Source organism: Vombatus ursinus, unplaced genomic scaffold (genome assembly GCF_900497805.2).
Source record: "Vombatus ursinus unplaced genomic scaffold, bare-nosed wombat genome assembly UNPS02014810.1, whole genome shotgun sequence".
Classification (NCBI taxonomy): Eukaryota; Metazoa; Chordata; class Mammalia; order Diprotodontia; family Vombatidae; genus Vombatus; species Vombatus ursinus.
The window spans coordinates 38,588,150-38,600,800 of NW_020954588.1; positions in this window are offsets into that span (position 1 = coordinate 38,588,150).

Here is a 12,651-nt window from a genome sequence, read left to right on the forward strand (position 1 = left end):
TCAAGCTCTTCCCTTCTTGTATGACTTTCTCTGTTGTCACTCCTTAAACTCTGCACTGTGTAGGAATGGTTTTCCTTTCAAATCAGTCAAGGGAAGGTAATACAAAGGAAATATGGCAGAGGGAGGAACCAAGAGTGATGGATATAAACTACCAAAAATCCAGTTTAGGCTAAATGTTGGGGTTGGAATCTAAAAATTGGAGCTATCCCTAAGTTGATCCATTCAGGTTGCCCTGTTCAGGTAGTCAGTTTCCTCTCCTTAGATGTCTTTTTTTTTTTTAATTTTTAATTTCTTAATTTTTTTTTGTTTTTTTTAACGGTAATTTTTATTTATTTTTTTTGTTTTCAACATTCACTTCCACAAGATTTTGAGTTCCAAATTTTCACTTCATCTCATCCCTCCTCCCACCCCAAGATGGCATGCATTCTGAATACCCCTTCCCCTAGTCTGCCTTCCCTTCTGTCTCTCCCTCCCTTCTCTCATCCCCTTCCCCTTCAATTTTCCTGTAGGGCAGGATGGATTTCTGTACCCCATTTCCTGTATTTATTTCCTAGTTGCATGTGAAAACATTTTTTTAAACATGTGTTTTTAAAACTTTGGGTTCCAAATTTTCTCCCTTCCTCCCTCCCCACCCACCCTCATTGATAAGGCAAGCAACTAAATATATGTTATATATTTGCAGTTATGCAAAGTACTTCCATAGTAGACATGCTGTGAAAAACTAACTTTATTTCCCTTAATCTTATCCTGCCCCTCCATTTATTCTATTTTCTTTTGACCCTGTTCCTCCTCAGAAATGTTTGCTTCTGATTATCCCCTTTCCCAATCTGCCCTCCTCTCTATCATTCCCCTACTCTCTTGTCTCCTTCCCCCCCATTTTTCTGTAGAGTAAGACAGATTTGCATACCCAACTGAGTGTGTATGTTATTCCCTCCTTAAGTCAAATCCTATGACAATAAGATTCACTCATTCCCTCTCACCTTCCCCCATTTCCCCTCCCCTATAAGAGTCTTTTCTTTTCTTTTTTTTGTGAGATAATTTACCCCATTCTACCTCTCCCTTTCTCCTTCTCCTAGTGTAATTCTCTCTCACCCCTTAATTTTATTCTCCAGATATGACCCCTTCATTTTCAACTCACCCTGTGTCCTCTATCTATCTATCTATCTATCTATCTATATGTATATATACGTACATATAATTTTTTCCCCTCCAACTACCTTAACACTAACAAAGGTCTCATAAGTTACAAATGTCATCTTTCCATGCAGGAATGTAAACAGTTCAACCTTAATAAGTCTCTTGTGATTTTCTCTTTCCCGTTTACCTCTTCATGTTCCACTTGAGTCTTATATTTGAAAATCAAATTTTCTATTCAGCTCTGGTCTTTTCATCAAGAATGCTTGAAAGTCTTCTATTTCACTGAATGACCATTTTTTCCCCTGCAGGATTATACCCAGTTTTGCTGGGTAGGTGATTCTTGGTTGTAATCCAATCTCCTTTGCCCTCCAGAATATTATATTCTATGCCCTGCGGTCCCTTAATGTAGAAGCAGCTAAATATTGTATTATCCTGATTATGTTTCTACAATACTTGAATTGTTTCTTTCTGACTGCCTGCAATATTTTCTCCTTGACCTGGGAGCCCTGGAATTTGGCTACAATATTCCTAGGAGTTTTCCTTTGGGGATCTCTTTTAGGAGGAGGTCAGTGGATTCTTTCAATTTCTGTTTTGCCCTCTGGTTCTAAAATATCAGGACAGTTTTCCAAGATAATTTCTTGAAAAATGATGTCTAAGCTCTTTTTTTGATCATGGCTTTCAGATAGTCCAATAATTTTTAAATTCTCTCTCCTGGATCTATTTTCCAGGTCAGTTGTTTTTCCAATGAGATATTTCACATTATTTTCTAATTTTTCATTCTTTTGGATTTGTTTTACAGTGTTTTGATTTCTCATAAAGTAACTGGCTTCCAATTGCTCTATTCTAATTTTTAAGGAAGTATTTTCTTCAGTAAGCTTTTGGACTTCCTTTTCCATTTGGCCAATTTTGTTTTTTAGGGCATTCTTCTCCTTATTGGCTTTTTGGACTTCTTTTGCCATTTGGGTTAGGCTATTTTTTAAGGTGTTATTTTCTTCAGTATTTTTTTGGGTCTCCTTTAGCAAGCTGTTGACTTGTTTTTCATGATTTTCTTGCATCACTCTCAGTTTTTCCTCTACTCTTACTTGCTTCTCAAAATCCCTTTTGAGCTCTTCCAAGGCCTGGGACTGATTTTTATTTTCCTTGGAGGCTTTGGATGTAGGAGCTTTGGCTTCGTTGTCTTCTTCTGGTTGTATGTTTTGATCTTTGTCACCAAAGTAAGATAATATAGTCTGACTCTTTTTGCACTGCTTACTCATGATCCCAGACAATTACTTGAGTTTTAAACTCTTTGTTAAGGTAAAAGTCTCCTTCCAATGTGGAGAATGTACTGTCCCAAGCTTCGGGGGTTTGTACAGCTGTTTTCAGAGATACTTCTAGGGACCTGAAAAGTGTCAGTTCTTCCAAGGTGCTATGATAAGGGGCGAGGTGTTTTCGTTCCACCGCCACAACGAGCTCCACCACACCACCATTCCTCTTTGCCCCAGGACTACCCCTCAGAACTTTTACCCAGATCCAAGCATGGGCAAAGTAAGAGATTCCTGCCTCAGCACTGGCAAAGAGATTCTTGCAATCCCCCTGTGATCAGCTACTTGATTCCCCCTCAGTCTGTGAGCCAGAAGCTCAGGAAACAGCAGCAGCCCTAGGCCACGCTGGAGACTTGCGACTGAGACCTAGCTCCTCTCTCACCACAGTCATAGACTTTTCCCACTGACCCTCTGAGTTGTCTTTGGAGTTCCTGGGTTGAGAAGTCTGGAAATCACCACAGCTACCCATGATTCAGTCCTCTGAGGCCTGCTTCAGGGTCGCTGCGGCCTGCGCACCCATGCCGAACTGTGCTCCTCTCCCAGCCCGGCGCGATATACCTTTCCAATCAGTCATCCAGGTTGTCTCAGGCCGAAAATTTGTTTCACTCTGTCTTTTTGTGGGTTCTACTGCTTTAGAATTTGTTTAGAGCCATTTTTTATAGGTATTTGGAGGGTTTGGGGGGGAGAGCTCAAGCAAGTCACTGCTTTTGCTCCGCCATCTTGGCTCTGCCCCTCCTTAGATGTTTTTTAAACAAAGGCAAATAACCACTGGTAAAGTCTTTAGAGTGTGAATTCCTCTGGGATATGAATAGAACTAGGTAGTCCCTAAGGTCCAATCCAATTCTAAAAGTCTATAATTTTCTGAGATGAATGATAGTTGTCTTCAGCATTTGAAGGGCTGGTATCTGAAAGAGGATTCAACATGTTCTTTTGGCTCCAGAAAGCAGAATCAATAGTGATGGAGAGATGAGACAGAATGGGTGGGTGGGGCTTCCTAAGAATTGGATCTATCCAAAAATTGAGTGGGCTACCAGAGGAGTTTGTGGTCTTCCTCTAGTTGGAGAACTACAGGTAGTGATTTGTCAGGTATGTTCTATTGGGGATGTTTTATGCCTATGGGTTAGATTGTTAAGCTCCCATCCAAATGTAAAATTCTATAATTCTAGCATTTTCTGTTCTTTTAATTAGGATTAACATCATACTGCAAAAGGAAGAACTGAGGGGCAAGCAATTTGAATTATGGTCCTAACTGTGGCATCTTGGTTGACCTCTCAACTGTGTCTTTTCAAGGACATCAGTATCCATATTCTATGAGAGGCCTCAACAGCCCAGAAATCATTTGATTCTATAGGAAATGAGCCAAATGCCAGGGTTTCTTTTGCAACTTGGAATGTTCTTTAAGAATGATGTTTTACTTTGACAGCAACATGCCATGTAGAATTCTACAGCTGCCCAGCCCACTTCCAAATTTTCTCTAGCAGTTGTTTCTATCTTCAGTATAGCCAAATCTCAACTCAAAATGTCACTCTACTACTAAAAAAAAAAAAATCCTCAGTATCTCCCTGAGATACGCTCTAAGATAAAATGAAAACTCCTAAACTGAAATTTTAAATACTACACAATCTAAATTTCACTTCCCTTTCTAGTCCCATTTCATATTATTCCCTTCCAGTCTCCATTCATTCAAAACTGTCCTGCTGTTCACTTTCCTTACAGCACCTGCATTTGAAATTCATTCCATCCTCCTTTTTACATAGCTTTCTGCAAAGGTCAAAAAGTTGTTGCTAGATAGAGTGCTGGACCTAAAATCAGGAAGACCTAAATTAAAATTCAGCTACAGACACTTTCTAGCTGTGTGGCCCTAGGCAAGTCACTCAACTTCAGTCTGCCTCAGTTTCTTTAACTGTGAAATGAAGATAATAACGGCACCTACCTCCCATAGTTTTGTGAGAACCAAATGCAGTAATATTTGTAAAGGCCTTTGTAAAGTGTCTGGCCCATAGTAGGTACTTGAGAAATGCTTATCCCCTTTCCTGCCCAGCCACCCCTCTTCCCCTCTGAGTTATCTCTTCCTCTTAAAATCACTTCCCATTACTTTGTACATCTCTTGCATTAACTTGCTAAGAATGTAAGCTCCGTCAGGGTAAGGACTATTGTACCTTGATCTTTGTATTCCTGTCATATGGCATGATGTCTTGCACATAGTAGGTACTAAATAAAAGTTTGTTGAATCGAATTAAATATATGGTCAATATATTGCAATAGTGTGCCTAATTCAAAAGTTGCTAGTTCATTGTAGCACCCAGGCTTATAATCAGACAGTCCAATATCTCCATACATTGCTGATTGATAGCACCTCCTTTAGGAAGCACAACTATCTTCTGTGTAATTCTTAAGTATCCAGTACTTCTACTCCAATATGCCCACCGTGATTTATTAGCTCATCCTCACTAATATTATCTCACATTCACTGAGTTACAGCAGTGTACTAGGACATCATACACAGTCAAGAGGTTTGTACTGCCCCTGTTCCCAAGAGCTATACACCTAAATCCTCTCATTCCCCTCTCACTGAATCCTTAAAGACAAAATACATAGCCAGGCTTCAGTGTCTATGCAAAAAATCAGGTGGTAGACCATTTTTAGCAGGCTATAGTATTGAATGTCCCTGGCATTAGAAATACCCTGATTTCATCTTTCTGACATTCAAATCTGGTGGGAAATTCCTTTAGGAATCAAATGGGTTTTATTGCCTTAGTGGTAGAAGAGGTCACTGAGCTCAACCCCATCATTCTACATGAGGAAAATGAGCATAAAGGATTGAGAGTAACTTGCCCAAGGTCATAAAGGCAATCAGTGGGAGACAGAGGATTCCAACACAAGGCTTTCAAATCCAAATGCAAAGATCTTTTCACTGTATCATGGTCTCTCTACATCATAATACCCTCCCCCCCCCAAAAAACCCTCAAGCTAATTAATCCTGTGATAAATGTCATCAACTCAGATCTTAAAATGTCATTACAGTTTTCTAGTTGGACATTTCAAACATGATTTTGTAAAAGCTGATGTGATAAAAATGATTCCGGTGAGGATAAATCACATTCATGTTTTGAGAGAGCTATTAATTGCAGGAGTAAGAGATTAAGCAATGGAAAGTGTTATAGCTATATGTACTCTTGTTAATCAAGTTTATTTTCATTATGGGCCATAACAAAGTGCCACTGCAGTGCCTTAAATTGTTCATATCCTAATTCAAATGTCCAACTTAAGATATTTGTGGCATCATTTTGAAGATAGAGTAAAGTAAGCAGAATCAGAAGAGCGATGGAGACAATGACCCTTAGTCAGTAATCAGATGGATCTATGATTGTATTTTTTGGGGGGGGGGGGTGCTCTCTAGTGATACAGAAACCCATCCCATACCTGTCCATTCTCTGTGGCTCTTGTCCACCTCCTCCTAAAAGTTCACCTCAGCACAAGCCATCTATGTAGTGTTCATCACTAGCTCTTTGGAGACAGCAGGGTTCCTTGTCTTGCTGCCATTTACCAACACTGGGAAAATGTTTACATCAAATACAACCAGGCAATGAAGGCAATAGTGGCAGTTAGGTGGCACAGTGGATAGATCACTGGAATTAGGAAGACTGCTCTTCCTGAGTTAAAATCTGACCTCAGACACTTCCTAGCTGTGTGACCCTAGACAAGTCTCTTAACCCTGCTTGCCTCAGTTTCCTCATTTGTAAAATGAGCTGGAAAAGGACATGACAAACCACTCCAGTATCTTTGCCAAGAAAACTCTAAATGAGGTCACAAAGAATTGGACATGACTGAGAAACAACTGTGCAACAATGAAGTCAACCCTGAAAGGGAAATAAATTCTGATGGGCTATAAGGAATCATCTGGGTCCAGGAAAAGAAGGGAAGCATGGGGGCATCTAGGTGGTGCAGTGGATAGAGCACCAGCCCTGAAGTCTGGAGGACCTGTGTTCAAAACCAGCCTCAGACCAAACACTTGACACTTACTACCTGTGTGACCCTGGGCAAGTCACTTAGCCCCAATTACCTAAAAAAAAAAAAAAAAAGAGGGGAAACATCATATTCCCTTCCCTTCTGAAAAAGAAGGAGGAGGAGATGCTTCAAGTTTAGAATGTTCTTTATGTTGTTAGATGTGGTTCTTGTGTTGACTGGTTATGCTTAACTGATGTCACTGTTGGGTTAGAGTGGTAGGTGCCAGAGGAATAGGGGTTTTATCCTTGGAAATGACAGTGACTTAAAAAAACAAGTAATGAAAGGAATAAAAAAGGACCATGGACACATAATGCAAAAAAGTCTATAGAGTTCATTGTTAAACTAAGGATATGAGGGAGAAAGAGAAAAATAAAGGATAACGAGAGACAGAAACAAAGAGGGAAAAATACATATGTCAGATGCAGAGACGGAGAGAAAGGAAGACACTAACATACAGTGATACACAGAAAGGAAATAGCAATTGAGGGAGAGCCAGAGGGCACATGCATGTGCACATGCGCAAGCGCGTGTGCACACACACACGCACACACAGAATATTATGAATCAACCTTGGGACCAGCATGATGGAAAGAGTCTTGGTTTCAAATCCTACTTTGGCCATTAGTTACTACCTTAGGTAAGTCACTTAGCTTCTGAGTGTTAGCCTCATTTATAAGTGACTAGGTTTTCTCTGAGGTGCCTTCCAGCTGTAAATCTCTAATTTTAGGATCCTTTGAGACAACCACATTTCACCATTCTGTGACTGCTCAGAATGAATATGAACTAACTTTGGATCAGAATGCTTTTCTGTTTGAGCAATGTATGTTGAAATTTACCAGATCATTTCCAGGTGTCCACTGAACTTTGTGAGTCATAGATACAACAGAAATGATCTATACTCTAGGTAATGGTCTTGTTTCTAAAAAAAAGTCATGGCCTTAAATGACTCCTTCTCACTCCTGGAGGAAGGAACTTGTATCTCCAATAAGAAAATAAAACTTGATTACTAGCAAACATATCCATAAAACTACCAATCAGCTAGCCTCTTACTGGAACAATTAGCAATCCACTCAAAACTGTAATGTGATGTAATGTGAAATTAATCTCAACCAGAATTTATTGCAGTAAATGAGCCTTTGAAAAATCTCATAGGTGGTGTTCACTTCATAGCTTCACATTCTCAAAGGAGCTAAAAGAGCACAGAGGGTATCCTTGGATAACTCACAACTATTGAAATCAGGAGGAACAGTCCAATCAATTGATAGTTTTATATATATACAGCGGTTAAATTTGTCCTGTTTTCTTCATTGGTCATAAGAAAGCACTAGCAGCTGTTTTTTTTTTCTTTCCAGCCTTGATATTCAACAGCCCCCTTTTTCTTTTCTCTTACTTTGAACTGTCTCCCCTTGTTTGCTTCCCAAATTTATATTGGGCAAATCTAGATACGATGTAGATGGCAAGCAAACTACTTAGAGAACAACTCACAAAAAGACAACAGGTGCTTAAGAAGGTGATTGTGTGAAAGAAAAAACCATCTCTGCTGGACATGACAATGATCATGATGGTATCATGAGTGGTGATGATGGGCATGGTGATGGTGGTGGTAATGGAGAAGGAGGAGACAGTATTGATAAAAATAATGGCAGAGTGCAGTGATGTTGGCATTAGAGGTGCTGATGTTCAAAAACAAGTTCATACAGAACACATATGAAAAGAATAAATACAACTAGATATAGCTTATTTAAATAAGAAACCTTTTGGGAGAAAGGGCATAAGCAATTGGAAGAATTATGGAAATTTTCATGTACGAGGTGATTCCTGAGGTCATCTTGAAGCAAGAGAGGCCTTTATGAAGTAGAAGTAAAGAGGGAGGTCTTTCCAGGTATAGCCCCTTCTATTAGTAAGGGGACCAAAGGGAAATTTTTTTTTTTTAAACAAGAAAGAGGAATTGAAATATCACAGGAGGCAGAAGCCAGAGTGGAAGAACAAAGGAACTGCCCCAGAGAGGATAGGGGCTCAGGGGTGTGCACACTACTGCTGCCAGCTCCAGTCACCTACTTCAAACTGAATAAGGCAGTTAAAACCTTACCTGACTCACTGACTCACTTAAGGAATGACCTGCCGAGACAGAATTTGCTGCCACATTGGGACTGGGTAAATATTTCCCCCCTCTACTTCTTCTTCTGCCTCCACCCTCTTCTGTTGGTCAACTGGCATCACTTACCATTAAAATTTGGTAGTCTCTTGTATTTCTAAAATGAAATATGTCTTCCGATAAAGATAAGCCAACTTTTTATTGTTTGCTGAATAATTGTTAGCTACAGGACTATGGGGAAGGACAAAGGGGAATCTCTGGAAACATTACACTAGATTTAACAGTAGGCCCATACTCAAGTATTCTCTTTCTTTCTTCTCCTCTCCTCTTCCTTTCCTTTTCTCTTATTTCTTCCCCTTTCCCTACACAAAAAAGAAAGTGGGGAAAAAAGTGGAAAAAAGTGGAGGTGGAAAAGTGGGAAAGTGGAAAAAAAATAGTTGGCTTTTCTCTGCTGGGAAGTACATATATTTTTATTTATTTACTGTTTTTGTAAGCCCTGACATTTAAAAAAATATTCTATCTCCATGTTAATGTCCACTATACTTACCCACCCCACTAGCTATCCTATGAATATTAATGTTTATTAATTACAGCTAAACTGGCTAAATTGTTTGAAAGGTTTGTGGATTGCTTTTTGGTGCTTGGCTACATATTGACATTATGGATCAATAAAGTGAATTCTTGATAATTTGATGCTTATTAATTATTTTTAACCCTTAAGTTATTAATATAAGGAAGTATTAATACTAGAAGTAGACACTCATTATGAAGATGAAGATATTGTAAATGATTTAAGCATAATGTGCAAGAGTTGGAGAATGCCAGGATAGCCCATGTAGGGATGGATAGCAAGGGCATAGGGCAGAGCCAGTCCAAAAGCATGGAGACTGGAGCTTAGATGCCACATAGCAGGATCAACTTGGACACCAATTTGGCTGACTTACAAAGTGCAAGAGGGTGATTAATGTGCAATCAGACTAGAAGGATGTTAGGGCCGGATGGTGAAGGGCTTTAAAAGCTCAATAGAGAAGATTTGATTTTATCCAAGAGGCAATAGAGAGCCAAAGAAGTTGAGAGCAGAGACAGTCAGATCTGCATTTAAGGAAAATCTCAGTGGCAGCAGTGTAAAGAATGGACTGGAACAGGAAAACACTGGGGGCAGAGAGCCCAGTTAGGAGACTGTTGCAATAATTTAGGCATGTGAGTAAATGGAAGAGGCAAGATATAAGATATGTTGTAAAGATAGAAGGGGGAAGATTTGGCAGCTGAACCACAAAATAATTTTCTGCTTCACACCCCCCCAAAAAAGGAATTTCAACAGACTATGGAAATTAGTGAGCATTACTGAGAGTACATGAAATCTTGCCCTTTTGAAATTTATCCTTTATTAGGAGAATGGAAACATGCATGTATTAGTACTGATGCCATCCATTTGACCTACATTCTGTTGCCATTTAATATCTTCATTTGCATACATGTAATCATCATGTATATTGCTTATTGTTTTTATTTTGTTGTTCTTTATCAAGGCATCTGGTTTTTCTCTAAATCTCACTTGATACTAGTTATCCATATGTCTACAGTCTCATGCATTGCTCCTTACGGTGCCTTGGTATTCTATCACACTTAAGGACAACAGTATTTTTTTCAGCCTTCTCCCAATCATCAGAAAAAACAGTTTGTTTCAGGGTCTTTTCTAATACAAATGTTTTGTTATGAATTTTTTGTACAGATGGATTTTTTCTTGTTCCTCAGTTTATTAACTGAGTCATAGGATCCTTGGGTCAAAGGGTAAGACTGACCATACCTATTCTTGGAAAATGACACATCATGTTCAAATATGGTTAAACCAATTCACTGCTCCACCAGCAGGGAATTGGCTTGCCTGTTTTCCAGCTGTCTTGGCAACACTGAATTTTTCTGTCTTTGATTATCTTTGCCAATTTGGAATGGACAAGGTGTTTTAATTTTTAAAAGCTCCATTTCATATGAGAAGCATTGAGGTAATAAAAAAGAATGTAGAAGTGCAAAGCTTATGAAGGAAAGATTAGATTCTAGCATAGCTTAAAAGAAAAAGGCATAAGGGATGGAATGAAATTAATTAACACTTCTTAGAAAGGAGCAACACAAATCTTCTCAAAATATAAGCATACATGGGGCGGTGTTGAGAGAATTCTGAAGGAAACTCTTATTTGAGCTGGGAAAGAAAAGGATAAAGGGAAAAAAGTAAATAAAATTAAACTCAAGAAACTTGGGCTAAGGCAGTATAACAGAAAGGAGGAAGGAGAATTTGTGGGGAGAGACAAAAACTAAGTAGTGAACGTGAGACTAATCAAAGGGATTCAAGTGATAGGCAAGGACAGATGCAATCAAATCTAATGAAGGAACACAAATTTAACCATTGCATTTTAAAATGTAAATGGATTGAATTCTCCCAATTGAAAGAGAAAGAGACAGAGACAGAGACAGAGAGAGACAGAAAATGAGAAAGGGGAGAGAACAGAGAGGAGGCGGAATGACAGAATTCATAATAGAAGAAAACCAACAACTTTCTGAATGCCAGAAATGTGTTTAAATCATGAATGAATGAAGCAGTTAAGTATTCATTATTTGCTAAGTGCTGATGGCAGAAATAAAAAAATAAGGCAGTCCCTTCCTTCAAAAAATTCTAATTCTAATAAAGACCACACACCTGGAAAGTTTCAGCAGTGAGTCAGTTCTTATGGTGCAGTAGCAAAACATGTGGTGATGTCTCTTCTTTAAAATCAATTTCACTGATAAAAGTATATCCCTTTATGGTCCTGAATCATTCGATAATTCCAGGGCTCCAGTGCTCCTCTGTCTGCTGGTGGCAGCTGACCAGGAGCTATTGCTGGTGCTGAGGAAGGCACTTCCTCCCCTTCACCCACTGATCTCTACACTCAATGATGGCAGCCACTCCAAAGGCTCCCTGGTCCAGGGTCCTGGACTGGCTCTTAAAGACCCCACCTGGGTCTTAGGAGTTGGCAGTCAAGGTGGTGGTGGTAGTTTGATTTGCCTGGTATATGTTGCCTCTGCTCCTTCAGGATTTGACACATATGGTTTGAAAGTGAGGGATTATGACAAAGTTTACTGTATTTCAAGGAATTACCAAAAAAAAAAAAGCAGGAATTACATTCATTATTTCAGAGAGATAAATTATGTAAGTTGGTATTGTCAAAGGAAATAAATAAGGAAACTACTGTACACTCACACATATCTGAACAGACTTGGAAGTTGAGGGGATATTAAATTTGAAAATTGGTAATATCTGAAGAATAGTATGAAATAATATTCTCAGCATCACATGATTTAAAAAAACTAGTTTTGTGCTAGGGAATAAAGAAATAATAAATAAAACATCAAAAATATCTTTTAGAAATCTTAACACTTTTAAATAATAATTAATAAAGGAAACACTATTGTTTAAAGTTAGAGTGATCATTCTGTTTGGCTGTAGCAGGAATGACCAAGAATGGTGGTTGGAAGTTGTAAAGTGGCAAAGTTAGGTTTCATGTTAGTGGAAAAAAACAAAACCAAACAGAACAAAAACTTCATTAACAAAAAGAAATGTCCCAAAGTGGAATGGACTATCTTGAAAAGTGATGGGTTCCCCATCTTTGGAGGTCATTAAGAGGTAGCAGCATGGTCATGGATGGGATTCTCTTTAGGTCTGACTTGGGCTAGAAAGCCACCAAAGTCCCTTCAAACTCTGATATTCTGTGCCTTGGACAAAATTGTAGTTTACTGGAATGCCCGCTCTTGTGCTCCTTTTTAGCAATGGGTTTGATTGGAATGAGCAAAGCATTTACTCCAACTCAGTGCTTGAAGATTGCCTGTGCTTAAAGCAAACATATTTTACCCCAATGAAAATGAACCCAAGAAGAAGAATGAATAAAAGCCCTGAAGTCAGAAGCCTACAACTCACCTTCCATCTGCTCTGTGTGCATCTTGGGTGTGACTATGCATCTACATGTGGGATTCCTTATTAAACTGTAAACTCCTTGGGGCCAGGAACTATTATTGCTTTTCTTTGTATTCCCAGCTCTCAACACAGTCCCTAGTCACCTAGCAAGTGCTTCATAAGTG